Source organism: Heptranchias perlo, chromosome 7 (genome assembly GCF_035084215.1).
Source record: "Heptranchias perlo isolate sHepPer1 chromosome 7, sHepPer1.hap1, whole genome shotgun sequence".
Taxonomy (NCBI): domain Eukaryota; kingdom Metazoa; phylum Chordata; class Chondrichthyes; order Hexanchiformes; family Hexanchidae; genus Heptranchias; species Heptranchias perlo.
Window position 1 is genome coordinate 54,014,633 of NC_090331.1, and position 23,694 is coordinate 54,038,326.

General features: G+C 42.6%; 1 protein-coding gene across 1 annotated transcript in view; it reads right to left on the reverse strand.

Moving 5' to 3' along the window:
• The window catches only part of chn1 (chimerin 1), a 190,975-nt gene that overhangs the window by 151,383 nt on the left and 15,898 nt on the right, over positions 1-23,694 (reverse strand). The window lies entirely within an intron of this gene.

The window sequence follows — 23,694 nt, forward strand, 5'->3', positions numbered from 1 at the left end:
AGTATTATTGGCAATTTTCTACATGGGATGACAACTGCAAATTTTATACAGAAGCTGAATTTTAATGAGGGAGAACACAGATTCTGTATAGTGGTCTTCATTTTTTGAACGATAGGCACACTTCACATACCGCAGGAACTTGGTCATGATTGATCGGTTCTGGGGCAGCCATGAGCTAAGCACTCAACAATTTGCATTGCGAGATTATGCTGCGTGGCAACACCCCAAACCTCCTGCTCCCATCTTATAAAAGCACTAGAACGTGTGCAACAGTACCAGTTTATTTTTGGCCTGAAGCTAAACTCAACCAACATCTCCCTAAAATCTCTAACCAAATCAAGTAGCCCAAGAAGGCGGCTGGTAGTGGGGAGCTCGATACTTAAAGGATGCCTATCTAAAAAAGGATGGTCCTGCAGATAGGTAATCTATCTTTCTCATTCATGCATCCTTTTTACACTATAGAAGCTATGCAAGGTAATAGAAATTTAGGAGGAAAGCCGAGCTGAGCAGCTTCAATCCCTGCTCCAAAAATGCTATCTTGTACACTGATCAAACCTAGACAGTATTATTTGGTAAATGTGTGAGATAGATGATTTATGAACAATGTCAATTGAAGCCTGGTTAACAGATGCATAGGAAGGAGCCAAGGAACAGGTGAAATGGTTTAAAACCGGACCTCTGGGAATATTACCAGCTCGATGCTACTAGAGAAGTAAGTGCTCTACCAACCATTTCTTTATCCTTGGCTTAGTTACCAAATTGTCTCCTTGCCTTAAGACACCAAGAATTGCTTTAAGTGCCTGAGCTCCTGGTTTATTAGACACAGAAACAGAGTATTACACAGCAGAGAAGCTACAGTCCATGTCTTAATGGCTCCCAGTCACCCCCAAAGCCTCAAATTTAATATTTTCATCCTCTTAATTAAATCTCTTCATGGCCTCGACCCACTTCCAGCCCTACAACCCCTCCCCCAAATGCTCCATTCCTCTGACACTGGCCTCTTATACATCCCCCCTTCCTTTCCCCCTATCATTGACAGCTGTGCTTCAGCCACCTGCCTATTATACATCCTCCCGATCATAGACAGCTGTGTCTTCAGCCACCTAGATCCCAAGCTCCGAATTCCCTCCCTAAACCCCTCTATCTCTCCACCCCAAATATCCTCTAAAAACCCACCTCTTTGACCAAACATCTGGTCACTCGTCCAAATATCACCTTCATTGGCTTGGTGTCCATTTTTTTTCAATGATGCCTTTGCGAAGCACCTTGGGAGGTTTTTCTTATGTTAAAGGCAATGTACATGTTTCTTTTCTGGGTGGTGTGGTCATTGTTGAGGTTTACTCAGAGAGTGGTTAGAATGTGGAACTCACTCCTTGTGGTAGTGAGTTCCACATTCTAACCACTCTCTGAGTAAAGAGTTTCTTCCTGAATTCCTTATTGGATTTATTAGTGGCTATCTTATATTTATGGCCCCTAGTTCTGGTCTCCCCCGCAAATGGAAACATCTACTCTACTTCTAAACTTGAGCTCATCCAAAATTCTGCTGCCCGTATCCTAACTTGCACTGTTCCGTTCATCCATCACCCCTGTGCTCGCTGAGCCATATTGGCTCCCAGTCCTCGAATGCCTTGATTTTAAAATTCTCAACCTCGTGCTCAAATCCCTCCATGGCCTTGCCCCTCCCTATCTCTAACTTCCTCCAACCCTCCGAGAACTCTACGTTCCTCCAATTCTATCCTATTGTACATCCCCAACTTCCTTCGCTCCACCATTGGTAGCCTTGCCTTCAGCTGTCTAGGCCCTAAGCTCTGGAATTCCCTTCCTAAATCTCTCCTCCTTTAAAACATTCCTTAAAACCTAACTCTGATAAAGCTTTTGTCATCTGTCCTCATGTCTTCTTCTTTGGCTCAGTGTCAATTTTTTTGACTGATTACGTTCCTATGAAGTGCTTTAGGACGGTTTATTGCGTTAAAGACGCTATATAAATACAAGTTTTTGTTGTTGTATAGGTGCAATGCTACAAAAAGATTAAATACCACAGAATGTATAAGTAAAATGTAAAAATAAAATCAGAAATCCTTTCCTGCCCAAGATAATTGTGAAAACTCGAGCCTTCATTTACTTTAGCATCTCTTCCTTTTCTTGAATTAAAAGGAAAGTCTATGTGGCAGATTGGAGATCTGTCTTGTTTTAAATCATAAATGATTATAAGGTCCTATTTTGAGTTTTGTACACTCATGTTCCTTCAAGCTGGAATTGAACTAGTGACCTGAGAATGACTTCACTTTGTGTTCCATTACAATCCTTCACTCAAAAGACTATAGATTTTCCTCTTAAGGAAACTGGGGGTTCCCCACAGGACACAATTGGGCCTGTGCTTGTGGTAGGTGCAGGCCCAACATAGTTATTGCAATGAGGCAGATGGAGAGCATTTCCAGCCTCCTGCCTCAATTCCCTCTTGTAAGTACCACTGGCTATTCCAGAGGGGCAACCATCAAAAGCTGGTGCAATGGTCTGCCCCAGGACCCCCACAGGCCAGAAGGTCTACAGGGTTCCAAGGGGCAACTTGAAGACTCTACAGGCAGGTTAAAAAAAAATTGTATTCACCCATCGCACCCTAGATAATCTAAAGGATCCAATCTCAGCAGTCAGGAGCTCAGCCACAGGCTACCCAGGTCTGCAGCTGTGGTGGTACCTCCTCCAGATTTTACAGCACATGGCCCAATGTCTGGAATCTGACCAGGCCATGCAAACATCTGTGTCGTGGAAAAATAGAGGCAGCTGCATCCTTTCAGATACACTGCACTTGTAAGGCCCCCAATGGCTACCCACAAGGGAAAATCAACTCATTTTCTTATATTTCTTTATGGGAAGTCATAGCTCGGAAAAATTGCGACAAATTTAGAATGTCTTGTGCACTTTCTGAAATGACTGTTTATCTTTAAAGGAGGGAATTACACTTATCAATTAATGGGTTGTCACTTCAAAGAAAGTTGTCTGACCCTGACGCAGTGGATTGCTCAAGAATTACCACATACTACCTCCATTATCAGTGCTAGTCAACCCAACAAGAGAAAGGCCATTACTCTCTGTAGCAGGGTTGCTTTGTTTCACTAGTGTAAACATTATATCAGGAAAACCTGTCAGGTATGCCATTCAGCCCCTTGAGCCTGTTCCGCCATTCAATTAAATCATGCCTTTAACACCTTTTTGATTGGCACTGTTATAATTGTGTCTTTTTGTTATCTTCCTTTGTCCCAGTTTGGACTTCAAACTGAAGAGGTGCTAGAATTGGGGCCCCAGATTAAGTTTTCTTCTGTGACCTCAGGCAGCTGACAAGCTGGAGCTAGTGGGATACTCTGGCAATTATCTGAATTCAGGTATAAACTTTGTATCACAGGCACTCGTCCAAAATAAAAGTGCAATTGTACAGAGAAGAACCAGAACTTGAGATGTTTTTATTATTTTGAAACACGGACTGAAAGTTAAGTGAAGTTCTTTGTTCTTACTTATGTTTATGCTTGAGATATATTCCCCCCCACCCAATCAGAACATAGCTGTCCACTACATTTAGAATATTAACAGTGGTTCTGAGAGCACATCACCAGAAAGGAACTTTGCAATGTCGGATAAGGGGGATTTGGGGGGATTCTATGCAAAATATCTGTTTCTGGATAATCTGTGATCAGTCATTCAATACAATAACAATGAGTGACTGAAAAATACATCTAGGTATCTCGCTATAATTTTAAGGATTTAAGGGATTATGGGTCAATTCTAAAGTACATACTTCCCCTTTACACAGGGTTCAGACACCTTTAACCGCTATATTTTTGATCTTGTCCCTCATATTCTCATGGTGGAAGCAGACTCAATAGGGAATTGGATCTCTACTTAAAAAGGAATATTTGCAAGGCTATGGGGAAAGAGCAGGGGAGTGGGACAAACTGGTAGCTCTTTCAGCGAGCTGGCACAGGCACGATGGGCCGAATAACCTCCTTCTGTGCTCTATGGTTCTATGATATTGTACAGCATCTATTTTCCTTAGTTAAATACATGTCATCATATTGCTTTTTTTTTTACTCGCTGTTAGTACAGTTCAGGGCTACAAAATTCCACTTGCTAACTAGAAATGGAGGAATTTTGTTCTAGTTTTGACATGATATATGAAAGAAATTCACTAGCTTTCAAATACCATGCATCTCCAGTTCTTTCCAATTTACCTACAGTACTTTCTTCCAAATCTTAATTTTTAAAATTACTTTTGTACCTCACTGGCTATTCGATATTAAAAAATGTTGTTATATTCCTCATTAGGATTTTATTTCTCTGGCTATCTTTCATATATTAGTGCGACAAATTAATTTAGCTGTCTGGTAGGCCAGTGTTTTTTTTTAAAAACACATATTTCTCATGTACAAATTACATGCTGCAGTTCACTGTGCACTGAATTACTTGATAGACTTCCAGACTTTCCTGTACAAATGAACAAAGCACTGTGGCAATCGCCAACACAAAACAACTAGAAAATCCCAAAGTGGCTCAAACGTTTTTTGGTCATTAAAGATTCTCTCCATCTCTAAAGTGCAGCAAATCGCGTATTATAATCTAGTCACGTTTGCTTCATTACAGCCTATTAGCATGGTTTAGCGGTTGGTCAGAATGGAGCGGATTCAGAGTATTTGGTAAATTCTTTACTTTGGAGAGGCAGATAACAGAACAATTGCACATTATTTTAATTACATTATGTACAAGAGGTGCAATTATTTATTTTGATGCTATTTATGTACCTGTGAAACAAACACAGGCTTCCCTAATACTTTTTAATGAAAATCAATTAATTTTATGGCAGTTATGGCCAAATGAGAATCAGTAAAGATCATGGCCTATACTTTCCATCTCCTTTTGACTGGGATGCATCTCCAGTGGAGCGGGACTTCCGCCTGCCACAGAGCTATACCCCTACACAGGACAACCTCCCAGCCTTGGGGTTATTTAAGTATAGAAGACTGGCTCTCTGGCCTCTGTCAAGAAATTCTGCCAAAATGGGGATGGAGTTTTGCTGTGCCAGGCCTTGTTGGAGTGCAGGCAGCCTCTAATCTGCTAATAACATGGCAAAATGTTTTGTAACTTAGTTATTTCCACCTGAAGTCTGCAAGATAATGCTCAGAATGACTGCACAGGCCCTGCAGTGGAAACATTTTCAGTGCCCACCCACCCCCCAACTCCTTTGAATGCCTGGGCCTAACAGACGCCCCTATGTCCAATGGAGCATGTATTTCACTTATTTGCAGCTTCTTCCCATAGTCTCATCCACATGTGGGCGAGTTAATTTTTCACCTCTGGGTCCGAGCATTGGGAAATGGGAGGAAGAGGAGTGATGTGGTAGAGAATGTCCCTGAGCACTTTTCCACTACCACCCATCCCTGCCAAAAGGCAGCTGGAGGGGGAGGTGGGCAGAAAAAGGTATTATTGTATACTGTTGAAGTGTTGTGGTAAAGTCATTCCAACATTCACCATTTTCTGTTGAATTTCTTTGCTGGGGGATGATTTGAATTATCCAGTAGTTTCAATTATAAGGTTTAGATTAGTTATGGAAAAGGACAAGGAGCAATCTTGAGTAAAAATATTTAATTGAAGGAGGGGCAATTTCAGTGGGTTGAGAACAGATCTGGCACGAGTAAATTAGAATCAAAGATTGGCAGGCAAAACTGTAATCAAACAATGGGTGTCATTTAAAGAGGAGATAGTTCGGGTACAGTCTAGGTACATTTCCATGAGGGGGAAAGGTAGGGTAATCAAAATCAGAACTCCCTGCATGACGAAAGAGATAGAGAGTAAGATGAAGCAGAAAAAGGGGGGTGTATGACAGATGTCAGGTTGATAATCCAAGTGAGAGCCAGGCTGAATATAGAAAGTAGAGAAGTGAAAAAAGAAATAAGAGGGGCAAAGATAGAGTATGAGAAGAGACTGGCAGCCAACATAAAAGGGAATGCAAAAGTCTTCAATAGGCAGTAAACGGGTAGTAAGAGGTGGGTTTGGGCTGATTAGGGATCAAAAAGGAGGTCCACGCATGGAGGCAGAGGGTCATTCATGGGATGTGGGCGTCGCTGGCAAGGCCAGCATTTATTGCTCATCCCTAATTGCCCTTGAGAAGGTGGTGGTGAGCTGCCTTCCTGAACCGCTGCAGTACGTGTGGTGAAGATTCTCCCACAGTGCTGTTAGGTAGGGAGTTCCAGGATTTCGACCCAGCGACGACGAAGGAAAGGCGATATATTTCCAAGTCAGGATGGTGTGTTACTTGGAGGGGAATGTGCAGGTGGTGATGTTCCCATATGCCTACTGCCCTTGTCCTTCTAGGTAGTATAGGTCGCGGGTTTGGGAGGTGCTGTCGAAGAAGCCATGGTGAGTTGCTGCAGTGCATCCTGTAGATGGTACACTCTGCAGCAACGGTGCGCCAGTGGTGAAGGGAATGAATGTTTAGGATGGTGGATGGGGTGCCAATCAAGCGGGCTGATTTATCCTGGATGGTTTCGAGCTTCTTGAGTATTGTTGGAGCTGCACTCATCCAGGCAAGTGGAGTGTATTCCATCACACTCCTGACCTGTGCCTTGTAGATGGTAGAAAAGATTTGGGGAGTCAGGAGGTGAGTTATTTGCCATAGAACAGCCCACCTCTGACCTGCTCTTGTAGCCACAGTATTTATGAGAGTATTAAAAAGTGGTAAGTCACCCAGTCCGGATGGGATGGAAGTTGCAGAGGTGCTGGCCAGAATCTTCCAATCCTCCTTAGATATGGGGATGGTGCCAGAGGACTGGAGAAGTGCAAATGTTACACCCTTGTTCAAAAAAGAATGTAAGGATAAACCCGGCAACTACAGGCCAGTCAGTTTAACCTGGGTGGTGGGGAAGATTTTAGAAATGATAATCCAGACAAAATTAACTGTCACTTCGACAAGTGTGGATTAATTAAGGAAAGCCAGCACGGATTTTTTTTTTTATTCGTTCACGGGATGTGGGCGTCGCTGGCGAGGCCAGCATTTATTGCCCATCCCTAATTGCCCTCGAGAAGGTGGTGGTGAGCCGCCTTCTTGAACCGCTGCAGTCCGTGTGGTGACGGTTCTCCCACAGTGCTGTTAGGAAGGAAGTTCCAGGATTTTGACCCAGCGACAATGAAGGAACGGCGATATATTTCCAAGTCGGGATGGTGTGTGACTTGGAGGGGAACGTGCAGGTGGTGTTGTTCCCATGCGCCTGCTGCTCTTGTCCTTCTACGTGGTAGAGGTCGCGGGTTTGGGAGGTGCTGTCGAAGAAGCCTTGGCGAGTTGCTGCAGTGCATCCTGTGGATGGTGCACACTGCAGCCACAGTGCGCCGGTGGTGAAGGGAGTGAATGTTTAGGGTGGTGGATGGGGTGCCAATCAAGCGGGCTGCTTTATCTTGGATGGTGTCGAGCTTCTTGAGTGTTGTTGGAGCTGCACTCATCCAGGCAAGTGGAGAGTATTCCATCACACTCCTGACTTGTGCCTTGTAGATGGTGGAAAGGCTTTGGAGAGTCAGGAGGTGAGTCACTCGCCGCAGAATACCCAGCCTCTGACCTGCTCTCGTAGCCACAGTATTTATATGGCTGGTCCAGTTAAGTTTCTGGTCAATGGTGACCCCCAGGATGTTGATGGTGGGGGATTCGGCGATGGTAATGCCGTTGAATGTCAAGGGGAGGTGGTTAGACTCTCTCTTGTTGGAGATGGTCATTGCCTGGCACTTATCTGGCGCGAATGTTACTTGCCACTTATGAGCCCAAGCCTGGATGTTGTCCAGGTCTTGCTGCATGCAGGCTCGGACTGCTTCATTATCTGAGGGGTTGCGAATGGAACTGAACACTGTGCAGTCATCAGCGAACATCCCCATTTCTGACCTTATGATGGAGGGAAGGTCATTGATGAAGCAGCTGAAGATGGTTGGGCCTAGGACACTGCCCTGAGGAAGTCCTGCAGCAATGCCCTGGGGCTGAGATGCTTGGCCTCCAACAACCACTACCATCTTCCTTTGTGCTAGGTATGACTCCAGCCACTGGAGAGTTTTCCCCCTGATTCCCATTGACTTCAATTTTACTAGGGCTCCTTGGTGCCACACTCGGTCAAATGCTGCCTTGATGTCAAGGGCAGTCACTCTCACCTCACCTCTGGAATTCAGCTCTTTTGTCCATGTTTGGACCAAGGCTGTAATGAGGTCTGGAGCCGAGTGGTCCTGGCGGAACGCAAACTGAGCATCGGTGAGCAGGTTATTGGTGAGTAAGTGCCGCTTGATAGCACTGTCGACGACACCTTCCATCACTTTGCTGATGATTGAGAGTAGACTGATGGGGCAGTAATTGGCCGGATTGGATTTGTCCTGCTTTTTGTTGTCAGGACATACCTGGGCAATTTTCCACATTGTCGGGTAGATGCCAGTGTTGTAGCTGTACTGGAACAGCTTGGCTCGAGGCGCAGCTAGTTCTGGAGCACAAGTCTTCAGCACTACAGCTGGGATGTAGTTAAAGGCAAATCATGTTTAACTAACTTGATTGAGTTTTTTGATGAGGTAACAGAGAGGGTTGATGAGGGCAATGCAGTTGATGTCGTGTATATGGACTTTCAAAAGGCATTTGATAAAGTGCCACATAATAGGCGTGTCAGCAAAATTGAAGCCTATGGAATAAAAGGGGCAGTGGCAGCACGGATACGAAATTGGCTAAGTGACAGGAAACAGAGAGTAGTGGTAAACGGTTGTTTTTTGGACTGGAGGACATTATACAATGGTGCTCCCCAGGCGTCGGTACGAAGACCACTGCTTTTTTTGATATATATTAATGATTTGGACTTGGGTGTACAGGGCACAATTTCAAAATCTGCAGATGACACAAAACTTGGAAGTATAGCAAACAGTGAGGTGGACAGTAACAGACTTCAAGAGGCCATAGACAGGCAGGTGGAATGGGCGGATACATGGCAGATGAAATTTAACGCAGAGAAGTGCGAAGTGATACATTTTGGCAGGAAGAATGAGGAAAGGCAATATAAACTAAAAGTTACAATTCTATAGGGGGTGCAGGAACAGAGAGATTGGGGGTATATTGGAGGGTGAGTCATTGAATACATTCAAGGCTGAGTTAGACAAATCTTTGATCAGCAAGGGAGTCAAAGGTTATGGGGAAAGGGTGGGAAAGTGGAGTTGAGGTAAAAATCAGATCAGCCATGATCTCATTAAATGGCGGAGCAGGCTCGAGGGGCCGAATGGCCTACTGCTGCTCCTATCTCTTATGGTCTTATAAGTGCACAAATCTTTAAAGGTGACAGAACAGGTTGAGAAAGCAATTAAAAAAGCATATGGGATCCTCGGCTTTATAAATAGAGGCACAGAGTATAAAGGCAAGGAAGTTCTGTTGAATCTTTACAAAACACTGGTTCGGCCACAACTGGAGTATTGTGTCCAATTCTGGGCACCGCACTGTAGGAAGGATGTGAAGGTCTTAGAGATGGTGCAGAGAAGATTTACCAGAATGGTTCCAGGGATGAGGGACTTCAGTTACATGGATAGATTGGTGAAGCTGGGGTTGTTCTCCTTAGAGCAGAGAAGGTTAAGAGGAGATTTGATAGAAATGTTCAAAATCACAAAGGGTTTAGATAAAGTAAATAAAGAGGAACTGTTCCCATTGGTGGAAGGGTCGAGAACCAAAGGACACAGATTTAAGGTGATTGGTAAAAGAACCAAAGGCGACATGAGGAAAAACTTTTTTACGCAGTGAGTAGTTATGATCGGGAATGCTCTGCCTGAAAGGGCAGTGGAAGCAGATTCAATCGTGGCTTTCGAAGGGAAATTGGATAAATGCTTGAGGGGAAAAAATTTGCAGGGTAACGGGGAGGGAGCGGGATAGTAGGACTGTCTGGATTTTTCTTACAGGGAGCCGGCATGGGCTCAATGGCCGCCTTTTGTGCTGTAACCATTATATGATTCTATAATTAAGGAATTTAAACAAAATAGCATGAGACAAAAAAATGAATAAAAAGTAAACTGTATTTACGCACATTTTTTTTAAACAGATTTCCTGCAAGCATATTTGATCTATGTCTTTAAACCATTTATTTCACTTTTAAAGCAAATGTACCTACTAAAACACAAATCAGACCACTAAACTGTATTTCAATGAACTAGTTATTTTTGAAAATGAAGCCAACCGTTCCAAAGTACATTTCCAGCTGCAAATATTTAAATAAAATATAAACTAATCTAGGGAGCAGTATATACAAGGTTGAACAAGTTTTGATTTAATTTCATCACCAATACTAACCTTCCTCCCAAGTCACCACTCAACATGGCAGATTTTAGCATCTAATTCATCTCCGAGTTTACTTTCAACCTATACAAAACATTACATTGATGTAAGAATTTATGAATTGACAACTTGGCTTTTTAAAATATCAAATTCTCAACTGTAAGGAAGGAAAGCTATTCAACAAACACCTAACATGAAGTTGATAAGACTGTTAACTTGGGTAAGCTAAATCTTTCCTGCAACTAATTAAAAGATCACAGTTGCATTGCAAAAAAATTATCCCTCATACAAAGAATTCTTTCGGTATGCTAGGCATTCTAGCTGACTACTTGCCCGTTTTAACACCCAGATTATGCTTTGCGAATATCAAAGAAGAATGAAAGCAATTATGAACTAAATTTTCCATACTACAATAATACATGGATCAATCTTACATTCTTCAATAAGCTCAGTACCACATATTTTAATGAATTTAGAGGCAAATATTTATCGTCCATCAAGCAGACAGACTTGGGAATGCTCTGCAGAATAATAAAATGCAACTGGTTTCTTCATAGATGCCAGGGAATATAAATTATGGATGGGGAACCAGAGGATACAGTAAATTTGCACAATGTATTTTCACCTCTATGACTAGGTTGGAATCATTCTCATCTTCTCCCATGCCTCTGAATAAATAATTCTGAGTTGTATTGGCTGACGTTTGTAGTAGGTTGCCCAACTTCAATTTCCTTAGGCATCTCGAGACTTCAAATGTATTTGAAACTGTATACTAATCAGGAAATAATCATATGGTCTCCCACCAATGCTATGCTCATTGACATCAATTTCTTAAACTCCTTTCTGCTGCGATTGATGTTTCATCTTCTAACTTTTCTTCTATTAATTTAAGAGTTCATCAGGGCTCTGTTCCCTCTGCACCTTCTTTTTAATAACCTCTTCCACACACCATCTAACCTTGTCCTTCCATTCATCAACTCCTTGCAGATCATGGCCTATAGAGTGCACAACTTCTATTCCTCGCAGTTCAATGGCTGAATCATTATCTTAATTTCCTCTATAGTCTTCAATGAGGCAATAAAAATTGTTCCTTTTAATTCTTCAAAAACATAGATCCTTTATGTTTCTCACAAGTCTAACAATACCTCTTACCTTTAGTAATGCCACCCTTAGTCCTTTCATTAAGATTCCTAACCTCACCATTTTCCCAGCCTCAAGTATAACGCCGACATCTCCTCATTCATTTGGGACATTTGAGAAACATAAGATGTGAAGTAAATGCAACTGAGATTGGCTAACTTATTTTACACTGAAGGTTGAGCCTGGCATCTTAGAACCATAGAAAAGATACAGCACAGAAGGGGGCCATTCGGCTCATCGTGTCCGCGCTGGCTCGAAGAACAACCAGGTGCCCATTCTAATCCCACCTTCCAGCACCCGGTCGGTAGCCCTGCAGCTTACAGCGCTATAGGTGCAGGTCCAGGTACTTTTTAAAAAAGAGTTGAGGGTCCCTGCCTCCACCACCAATTTGGGCAGCGAATTCAAAACGCCCACCACACTCTGGGTAAAAATGTTTTTCTTCACGTCCCCTCTAATCCTTCCGCCAATCAGCTTAAAATCTATGTCCTCTAGTTCTGGAACTCTCCGCTGGGGAAACAAGTACTTCCCGTCTACTCTATCTGGGCCCCTCATAATTTTGTACACCTCAATCAAGTCACCCCTCAGCCTCCTCTGCTCCAAGGAAAACAACCCCAGCCTATTCAATCTCTCCTCGTAGCTGCAATTTTCGAGCCCTGGCAATATTCTTGTAAATCTTCTCTGCACTCTCTCCAAAGCAATTAAGTCCTTCCTGTAATGTGGTGACCAGAACAGCGCATAATACTCCAGCTGTGGCCTTACCAGCGTTTTATACAGTTCCATCATTACATCCTTGCTTTTGTATTCTATACTTCGACTAATAACGGAGAGCACTCCGTATGCCTTCTTCATAACCTTATCTACCTGTACTGCCACCTTCAGGGACCTGTGCACATGCATTCCAAGGTCTCTCACTTCCTCTACCCCTCTCAATATATTTCCGTTTACTGCGTATTTCCTTTTACTGTTTGCCCTCCCTAGGTGAATTACCTCACACTTCTCCATGAACTCCATTTGCTACTTTTCTGCCCACTCCACCAACCCATTGATATCTTCTTGGAGTCCACAGCTATCCTCTTCACTATCAACTACACGGCTAATTTTTGTGTCGTCTGCAAATTTGCCAATCATGCCCCCTACATTCAAGTCCAAATCATTAACATATACCACAAACAGCAAGGGACCCAACACTGAGCCCAGGGGCACACCACTGGAAACGGATTTCCATTTGCAATGACATCCATCAACTTTTACCCTTTGTTTCTTGTTACTGAGCCAATTTTGGATCCAATTCGCCACATTTCCCTGTATGCCACGGGCTTTTACCAGTCTGCCATGTGGGACCTTGTCAAATGCCTTACTAAAATCCATGTAGACAACATCCACCGCACTACCCTCATCAATCCTCCTCGTCACTTCCTCAAAGAATTTAATCCCATTTGTAAGGGGCATGACCTTCCCTGAACAAATCCATGCTGACGATCCCTGATTAAACCATGCCTTTCCAAGTGACAGTTTATCCTATCTCTCAGCATTGATTCTAATAGTTTGCCCACCACCGAGATAAGACTGACCTGTCTATAACTGTTCGGCCTTTCCCTTGAACCCTTTTTAAACAATGGTACTACGTTTGCAGTCTTCCAGTCCTCAGGTACCTCCCCTGTATCTAGTGAGGATTGGAAAATGATCCTCAAAGCATCTGCTATTTCCTCCCTGGCTTCCTTCAATAGCCTAGGAAACAATCCATCCGGCCCTGGTGACTTATCAACTTTCAAGGATTCCAGTCCCTCTATTACTTCCTCTCTCGTCATGTTTACCTTATCCAATATTTCACACCTCTCCTCTTCAACTACTACGTCCGGATCATCCCTTTTCTTTGTGAATACGGAGACAAAATATTCATTTAAAACCCTACACACAAGTTACCCTTATCATCCCTGATAGGTCCCACCTTTTCCTTAGCTATCCTCTTGTTCTTAATGTACTGATAAAACATCTTTGGGTTTTCTTTAATCTTACTAGCTAATATTTTTTCATGCCCTCTCTTTGCTTTCCTTATTTCCTTTTATACGTCATCCCTGTACTTTTGAAACTCCTCTAGGCTTTCTGCAGTATTTAGTTTTCTATGACAGTCATAAGCTTTCTTTTTCTGATTTATCTTGCCCCGTATACTTCTAGACAACCAGAGGGCTCTAGATTTGGCAGTGCCACCCTTTTTCTTTGAGGGGACGTGTCTGCATTGTACCCGTAGAATTTCACTTTTTAAGTGCCTCCCACTGGCTTGCCACTGATTTCTCCTCAAGTAGTTGTGTCCAGTCCACTTCTGCCAAATCACCTCTTAGTTCTGTAAAATTTGCCTTCCCCCAATTCAAAACGTTTACTCCTGATTTAAGACTGTCCTTTTCCATAATAATGCTAAAACTAACTGAATTGTGGTCACTAACCCCAATATGGTCACCCATTGTCACTTCACCCACTTGCCCATCTTCATTTCCCAGGACTAAATCTAGAATTGCATCCACTCTTGTTGGACTTGTCATGTACTGGCTAAAAAAGTTCTCCTGGACACCGATCAAGAATTTTGCGCCCTTGGTGTCCCTCACACTGTTTGAATCCCAGTTGATGTTAGGGTAGTTGAAGTCCCCTACTATTGCTGCCCTCTTATTTTTGCACTCAGAAATTTGCCTACATATTTGTTCATCTATCTCCCTTAAACTATTCGGGGGTCTGTAGTACACTCCTAGTAGTGTGACTGTCCCTTTTTTATTTCTTAGCTCAACCCATATGGCCTCAATTGATGATCCATTTAGCATATCATCCCTTCTCACAACTGTATTGATTCTTTAACCAATAATGCTACCCCCCCCCCCTCCATTTTTATCACCCATTCTATCCTGCCTGAAAACTCTATATCCAGGGATATTGAGCTGCCAATTATCTCCCTCTTTAAGCCAGGTTTCCGTTATAGCAATGATATCATGCTGCCATGTGTCTATCTGTGCCCTTAGCTCATCTGCTTTGTTTGTAATACTCCTTGCACTGAAGTATATACCCTTTAACCCCATCAAATTCCTATGCTGAACACTATTTAACCTTTGCTTCTTTTGCCTTTGAGTCGCTAACTACGTCACTAACTGCTTTTCTATTTCCCGTTTCCTGGTCTGAATTTGTCCTAGTTTATGTGGCTCATCAACTCACTGACAAAACTTCCTGAACTATCAGAGAAGCTCTACCACTGTGTTTCTATAAAGGTTTCAGATCAAGCTACAAATATGTACTATTATTCACATGTAATACTTCCAGGGGAAAGAAACAGGCCCCATCCTGTGGACAGCAACAACATTGCACTTTTTAAAATCAATCTATTTCAATTGGTTTCCCTAACAAAAAGCAAAATTAATAAATCTGGAGGAAACTTAAAGGCAGCAACATTTTACAGTTGAATTAATAGAGACAAGAATCACAACAAATGCTGGATACCTGAAATAAAAATAGAAAATGCTGGCAATGCACAGAGGAGAATGGAAGGTTATCTATTTCAAATATGGTAAAGGATCACACCTGAAAATTAACATACCTTTCTCCTTCACATGTTATTGATCTGCTGTACGAGAACAGCATTTTATGTTTGTACAGTTCAATTTACTGATTTCCCATTTTGGCTTCTAAAGCAAAAGTGTCTGACTTTAATATTACGTACTAACCACTTGAACAGCTTTAATATATTTTTAAAATGTCAGCAAATATGGAGAAGCAGAATTTGAGAATAATTCCAGATCACTAACAAGAAAATTACAGTAATGTCAGCCCCACACACCAGGAAAACAAGCATAATTTCTTACTATCTAAAATCAACATATTGTTAAATTGGAATGCTTGGCATATAGATATATGGGCTCGATAAAGACATAATAAAAATATTACATATGGAACCCTTTTCGGGTGACAGCACAGGTAAGAAACACAGATGCCATGTTTGTACAATAAAATACAAATACACATCTTAATTTAACCAAAAAGAAAAAAAAATATTGCAGCTGATTTCCAATAGACAACTGCTGGCAGCTCCAGTTGCTGTTGCACATTTCTTCTCTTGTAGCTGATCCAGTAACCCTGATGGTAAACTATAAAGGGATATATGCAAAAGATTCACAGCCATGTTTATGCCCATTTCTAAGCCAGCTTTCAGCCATAGACTAATTTTTCCATGTTGCGCCCATCTTCAAAATAGATGGTGGGATTGAGGAAGCTCTGAAAGAAAGCTGAGTGAAGTGCTTGACTTCGTTCTTTTAAAAAAAGATTAGAATCCATAAAAAAAGTTAAAATAAAAAAAAATTGGAGGCAGAATAGCAAAGATGAAGAGGAGACAAGGCAGCAGAATGATATAAAATTTGCATGCTTTTAAAAATCAGTTTTCTTAGTGTAGGGTTAGTATTACAACAATAAAACTACTTGCACACTATCAGCTTTCTTATTGTACTAACAGTGGGGTTTAATTTGATATTGCCAGAAAACAGGGCCGAAGCGGTCGACACATGCCAATCATGCACCTGTTCACAGGACTGTCTTTTGGATGAAGTTAAAACGAGGCCCTGTCTGGCCTCTCATGAAGATGTAAAAGATCCCAGGGCACTATTTTGAAGACGAAGAGAGGAGCCCCGGTGTCCTGGCCAATATTTATCCCTTAACCAATATCACTAAACATAAGAACATAAGAAATAGGAGCAGGAGTAGGTCAAACAGCCCCTTGAGCCTGCTCTGCCATTCAATCAGATCATGGCTGATCTTTGACCTCAACTCCACTTTCCTGCCTGATCCCCATATCCCTTGATTTCCCCTCAAGTCCAAAAATCTACCTAAAACAGATTATTTGGTCATTATCACATTGCTGTATGTAGGACCTTACTGAGCACAAATTGGCTTCCACATTTCCTACATTACAACAGTGTCTACAACAAAAAAAGTACATAATTGGCTGCAACGTGTTTTGGGACATCCTGAGGTCGTGAAAGGCGAGTCTTTCTTTCTTTTCTTTCTTTTGGGGAATGTGTTAAATTGGTCCCTGTGCTAGTTTAGCATGAAATGGCCAAGCTGCCAGCGCAACCGGCGTTCTTCATTGCGGGGAAAGAAATTAGACGTCACTGGCATCATAGGAACATAGGCCATTCAGCCCCTCAAGCCTGTTCCGCCATTCAGTGCAATCATGGCTGATCTGTATCCTAACTCCATCCACCCACCTTTGCTCCATATCCCTCAATACCCTTGGCTAGCAAACTAGCTATCGATCTCAGATTTAAAATTATTAATTGATGCTAATCTACTGCTTTTAGTGGGAGAGAGTTCCACACTTTTATCAACCTTTCCATGAAGAAGTGTTTCCTAACTTCTCTCCTGAATAGCCAGGCTCTGATTTTAAGGTTATGTCCCCTTGTCCTAGACTCCCGCACCAGCAAAAAGGTTTCTCTCTATCTATCCTATCAATTCCTTTGAAAATCCTAAAAACCTCAATCAAATCACCCCTTAACCTTCTATATTCCTCTAGTTATAAAGGCTAACATTCCATTAGTCTTTTTGATTATTTTTTGTGATGCGTGCACATGGACCCCTGAATCTCTTTGAACCTTCAAAGTTCCTAGGTTTTCACCATTTAAAAAATACTCTGATCTATCCTTTTTTGGTCCAAAATGGATGACCTCACACTTACCTGCGTTGAAATCCATCTGCCGCAGTTCTGCCCATTCACTTAATCTATCCCTGTCTCTTTGTAATTTTATGCTCCGTCTACACTACTTACTACGCCACCAATCTTTGCATCATCGGCAAACTTCGATATATGGCTCTCTATTTTGTTATCTAAGTCATTAATAAATATAGTGAATAGTTGAGGCCCCAGCACGGATACTTGTGGGACACCACTAGTCACTTCCTTCGAATTCGAGGACATACCCATTATCCCTACTCTCTGTCTTCCATCACCTAACCAATCTCCTAACCAGCTCAATAATATTCTACTCTGACTTGCACAGTCTCAACAAACATACATTCCCTTGGGGAATAAAAACTCTACGGGAAAAGTGATCCAACCGTGGCTAAATAGAGAAGTTAAGGATAGTAGTAGATTAAAAGAGGCTTACAGTGTTGCCAAAAACAGTAATAAGCCTGAGGATTGGTAGGGTTTTAGAAATCAACAAAGGATGACCAAGAAATTGATAGAGGGGAAAAAATAGAATATGAGAGTAAACTAGCAAGAAATATAAAAACAGATTATAAGATCTTCTACGAGTACGTAAAAAGGAAGAGATTAGCAAAAGTAAAGGTGGGTCCCTTAGAGGGAGCGACAGGAGAAATTATAATGGGGAATAAGGAAATGGCAGAGACTTTAAACAAATATTTTGTATCTGTTTTCACAGTAGGAGACACCAAAAACATAATGGAAATAATGGGAACCAAGGGTCTAATGAAAATGGGGAATTTAAAGTAATTAAGATTAGTAAAGAAAAAGTACTGGAAAAGTTAATGGGGCTAAAAGCCAACAAATCCCCTGAACCTGATGGCCGACATCCTAGAGTTTTAAAAGAGGTGGCTGCAGAGATAGTGGATGCCAAAGTTTTGATCTTCCAGAATTCCCTAGATTCTAGAACAGTCCCCGTAGATTGGAAGGTAGCAAATGTAACACCGCTATTCAAGAAAGAAGGAAGAGAGTAAACAGGGAACGATAGGCCAGTTAGCCTGACATCAGTAGTAGGGAAAATGATAGAATTTATTATTAAGGACGTAGTAACAAGGCACTTAGAAAATCATATGATTAGGCAGAGCCAACATGGTTATATGAAAGGGAAATCGTGTTTGACAAACCTATTAAGAGTTTTTTGACGGTGTAACTAGCAGGGTAGATGAGGGGGAACCAGTGGATGTAGTATATTTGGGATTTTCAAAAGGCATTCGATAAGGTGCCACATAAGAGGTTGTTACACAAGATTAGGTCTCATGGGATTGGGGGTACTATATTAGCATGGATTGAGGATTGGTTAATGGACAGAAAACAGAGAGTAGGAATAAACAAGCCATTTTCGGGTTGGCAGCTTGTAACTAGTGGGGTGCCGCATGGATCAGTGCTTGGGTCTCAGCTGTTTACAATATATATATCAATGACTTAGATGAGGGGACCAAGTGTAATGTATTCAAGTTTGCTGATGATACAAAGTTAGGTGGAAAAGCTGTGAGAAGGTTGCAAAGAGGCTGCAAAGGGATATGGACAGGTTAACTGAGTGGGCGACAAGGGGCAGATGGAGTATGATATGGGGAAATTAGAAATTATCCACTTTGGTAGGAAGAATAAAAAAGCAGAATTTTTTTTTAAAAAGGTGAGACTAAGAAACATTGGTATTCAAAGTGATTTGGGTGTCCTTGTACATGAATCACAGAAATTTAACATACATGTACAGCAAGCGATTAGGAAGGCAAGAGGTATGTTAGCCTTTATTACATGGGGGTTGGGGTATAAGAGTAAGAAGGTCTTGCTGCAGTTATATACGACTCTGGTAAGACTACACCTGGAGTACTGTGTACAGTTTTGGTCTCCTTATCTAAGGCAGGACATAGTTGTCTTAGAGGGGGTGCAACGAAGTTCACTAGATTGATTCCTGGGATGAGAGAGTTGTCCTCTGAGGAGAGATTGAGTAGAATGTGCCTATATTCTCTGGAGTTTAGAAGAATGACAGGCGATCTCATTGAAACGGATAAAATTCTTAGAGGGCTTGACAGGGTAGATGCTGAGAGGCTGTTTCCTCTGGTTGGAGAGTCCAGAACTAGGGGTCATAATCTCAAGATAAGGGTTCGGCCATTTAGGACCGAAATGAGGAAAAATGTCTTCACTCAGTGGATTGTGAATCTTTGGAATTCTCTACCCCAGAGGGCTGTGGATACTCAGTCATTTAGTATATTCAAGATCGATAGGTTTTTGGACACTAAGGGAATAAAGGGATATGGAGATGGGGGCGGGAAAGTGGAGTTGAGATCGAAGATCAGCCATGATCTTATTGAATGGTGGAGCAGGCACAAGGGGACGTATGGGCTACTCCTGCTCTTATTCCTTATGCTCAAAGGATTTCACCACCTCAACACTAACGCACTCCCTTCTTTTTTGCAGGAGCATGCAGCTATAGCAGGACGCCCACCATCCATATACATCCTGCTCCCTCGGGAAGAGACTGTCATGGACATTGTGGACAGGGAGCACATCAGGAGCGTGGCCTCTGGAGAGGCTGAAGGAAACGTCCCGCATGTTTTTTGGCCATCTCACCCTCTTTCCCGTCTCACTAAAATTTCACCGTCTCACACTATGCATGATAAAGGACTGCTGCTTTCAACAGCTACTGTCTCTGCTTACCCTTGCCACAACTCATAACCCTTGTCCTTCGCTTCATTCTCAGATCCTGAAACTCTAGAGGGCACACCAGGAACAGAGGAAGAGGGGGACAGCCCTCCAGAAGGTGCAACATCATTCAACCTTACCCAAGCAAGCGCCAGCTCAGAGACTGGCACCCCGCGTAGTTTAGAGGCGAGAGCAGAGATTCACCGAGCACAAGTACGTAGAAGTAAGGGCGGCTGGATAGGACTGCCTAAGAAACATGATGCTGAAGGGTGACCTCACATCCTAGCCCTGCCTGCTGCAGAGGACAGAGATGAAGACCTCGAGGACACAGCCTATAGAAGAAAATGAATAGCTAAGCAGCACAAAATGCCTGCCAGCGATCTTGCACACAATGGCAGAAAGCATGAAAGAGACCAGACCAGGCTTTGCTGGCCATCTTGTAAGCCAGTAAAACCACAGTGCGTTTTGAAATTTTTGTTTTCAGAGAGTGCTCCTTAGTAGCTGGCGATCTTGCGATGTTAGGTGACATGAATATCAACTTTAGTATTTGGGCAGATGTTGACTGCAGGGTGGAAGGACTGGGACATATTTTGGACATGACTGTTAATAGGAACATAGGAAGAGGAGTAGGCCATTCAGCCCCTCGCGCCTGCTCCACCATTTGATAAGATCATGGCTGATCTGTGATCTAACTCCATATACCTGCTTTTGGCCCATATCCCTTAATACCTTTGGTTGCCAAAAAGCTATCTATCTCAGATTTAAATTTAGCAATTGAGCTAGTATTAATTGCCATTTGCGGAAGAGAGTTCCAAACTTCTACCACCCTTTGTGTGTAGAAATGTTTTCTAATCTCGCTCCTGAAAGGTCTGGCTCTAATTTTTAGACTGTGCCTCCTACTCCCAAAACCCCCAACCAGTAGAAATAGTTTCTCTCTATCCACCCTATCCGTTCCCCTTAATATCTTATAAATTTCGATCAGATCACCCCTTAACCTTCGAAACTCCAGAGAATACAACCCCAATTTGTGTAATCTCTCCTCGTTACTTAACCCTCGTAGTCCGGCTATCATTCTAGTAAACCAACGCTGCACTCCATCCAAAGCCAATATGTCCTTCCAAAGGTGCGGTGCCCAGAACTGCTCACAGTACTCCAGGTGCGGTCTAACCAGGGTTTTGTATAGCTGCAGCATAACTTCTGCCCCCTTGTACTCTAGTCCTCTAGATATAAAGCCAATATTCCATTTGCCTTCTTGATTATTTTCTGCACCTGTTCATGACACTTCAATGATCTATGTACCTGAACCCCTAAGTCCCTTTGGACATCCACTGTTTTTAACTTTTTACCATTTAGAAAGTACACTGTTCTATCCTTTTTTGATCCAAAGTGGATGACCTCACATTTATCTACATTGAATTCCATTTGCCACAGTTTTGCCCATTCACCTAATCTATCAATATCGCTTTGTAATTTTATGTTTACATCTACACTGCTTACAATGCCACCAATCTTTGTGTCACGGCAAACTTAGATATGAGACTTTCTATGCCTTCATCTAAGTCGTTAATAAATATTGTGAATAATTGAGGCCCTAAGACAGTTCCCTGTGGGACCCCACTAGTCACATCCTGCCAATGTGAATACTTACCCATTATCCCTACTCTCTGTCGCCTTTCGCTCAGCCAACTTCCTAACCAAGTCCGTACTTTTCCCTTGATTCCATGGGCTTCTATCTTAGCTAACAGTATCTTATGTGTATCTTATGTGGGACCTTATCAAATGCCTTCTGGAAGTCCATATAAATAACATCCATTGACATTCCCCTGTCCATTACTTTAGTCACCTCTTCAAAAAATTCAATCAAGTTTGTCAGGCACGACCAACCTTTCACAAATCCATGCTGGCTCTCTCTGATTAACTGAAAATTCTCGAGGTGTTCAGTCACCCTATCCTTAATTATAGACTCCAGCATTTTCCCCACAACAGATGTTAGGCTAACTGGTCGAAAATTCCCCAGTTTCCCTCTCTCTCCTTTCTTAAAAAGCGGAGTGACATGTGCAATTTTCCAATCTAGAGGGACAGTTCCTGAATCTAGAGAACTTTGAAAGATTATAGTTAGGGCATCTGCAATGTGCTCACCGACTTCCTTTAAAACCCTGGGATGGAAACCATCTGGTCCTGGGGATTTGTCACTCTTTAGTGCTATTATTTTCTTCATTACTGTTGCTTAACTTATGTTAATTTTATCGAGTCCCTGTCCCCGATTTAATATAAGTTTTCTTGGGATTTCCGGCATGCTATGCTCTTTCTCGACTGTAAATACTGACGCAAAGTAATTGTTCAACATGTCCGCCATTTCCCCATTGTCAATGACAATATCCCCACTTTCAGTTTTAAGGGCCAACACTGCTCCTGACCACCCTCTTTTTCCGAATATAACTATAAAAGTTCTTCGTATTGGTTTTGTTATCCCTTGCGAGTTTCTTTTCATACTCTCTTTTTGTAGCTCTTACTATCTGTTTTGTGACCCTTTGTTCGTCTTTGTATCTATCCCAGTCGCCAGGATCTGTGCCATTTTTTGCCTTTTTGTATGCCCTTTCCTTATGTCTTATACTGTCCCTTACCTCTTTAGTTGTCCATGGCTGTTTTTTTTGGCAAGTAGAGTTCTTGCCCCTCAGGGGTATAAACCGATTCTGTATCACGTTAAATGTTTCTTTAAACATTTCCCACTGATCATCAGTCGTTTCACCCATTAACAGATTTGCCCAGTTTACTGTGGACAGTCTCTGTCCTCATCCCATTGAAGTCAGCCTTGCCCAAGTCTAGAATCTTAGCAGCTGATTCACTTTTTTCCCTTTCAAACACTACATTGAACTCAATCATGTTATGACCACTATTGGATAGATGTTCACGCAAAGTTAAGCAGTTAACTAAATCTGGTTCATTACTCATTACTAAATCTAGTATGGCTTGCCCCCTTGTTGCCTCCAGGACATACTACTGTAGAAAACTATCCTGGACACACTCAAGAAATTGGCTACCTTTCTGACAGTTGCTAGTCTGCTTTTCCCAATCTATGTGAAGTTTAAAGTCCCCCACTAAGACCACTATGCCTTTCTTACACGCTTGTCTAATCTATGCATTGACACGATCTAGCACTTCAGAGCTGCTGCCAGGGCTCCTATATACAACTCCCACTATAGCCTTAGATCCTTTCCTATTTCTCAATTCAACCCATAAGAGGCTCTATTTTAGCACCTGCTATCGGGTGCGTTCCTTGCGGCGGGGGGGGTGGGGGGGCTCCAAAAATCGGGGAATCCTGGAGCGGGTCGGGAGCCCGGCTCCAACCTGCCCACTTCCGGGTTCCCCACAGACGCGCCGACGTGTGTGCACAGCCCCCTCGTGGGACTCCCGCAGGCAATTAAAGCCGGCGGGGTGCCACTTAAGAGCATTTGCCTTGCTATTTCAGGTCATTAACAGACCTGATTAAGGGAATATGTCAGGAGGGGTGGGATTTTAGAAACAACTGGGACTGTTTCCCATACTGGGGGAAACACTCCCAGTCGAAATGGACGTGTTGCAGCTATCAGCCTGTGGCAGCTGCAAAGGTCCATTTGACAGGTGGGGGGGCAGATCCTCACTCATTGCAGGAGGCCACTCTGTCACTTGGGACAAAGTTTGGCCTCCACCACCCTCCGCCTGACAATCAAATTCATCAACTTGCACACTTACCCCGGGGTCCAGAGACATGTACCTACCTTGCAGACCCCCTCAGATGTACATCTTCCGGATGGGGGCCGCCGTAGCTGCAGTCATGCCCTCCTCGGAGGGCGAACAGTATCACCAGCCTCGCCGGCCAAGCCGTCCACCTCTG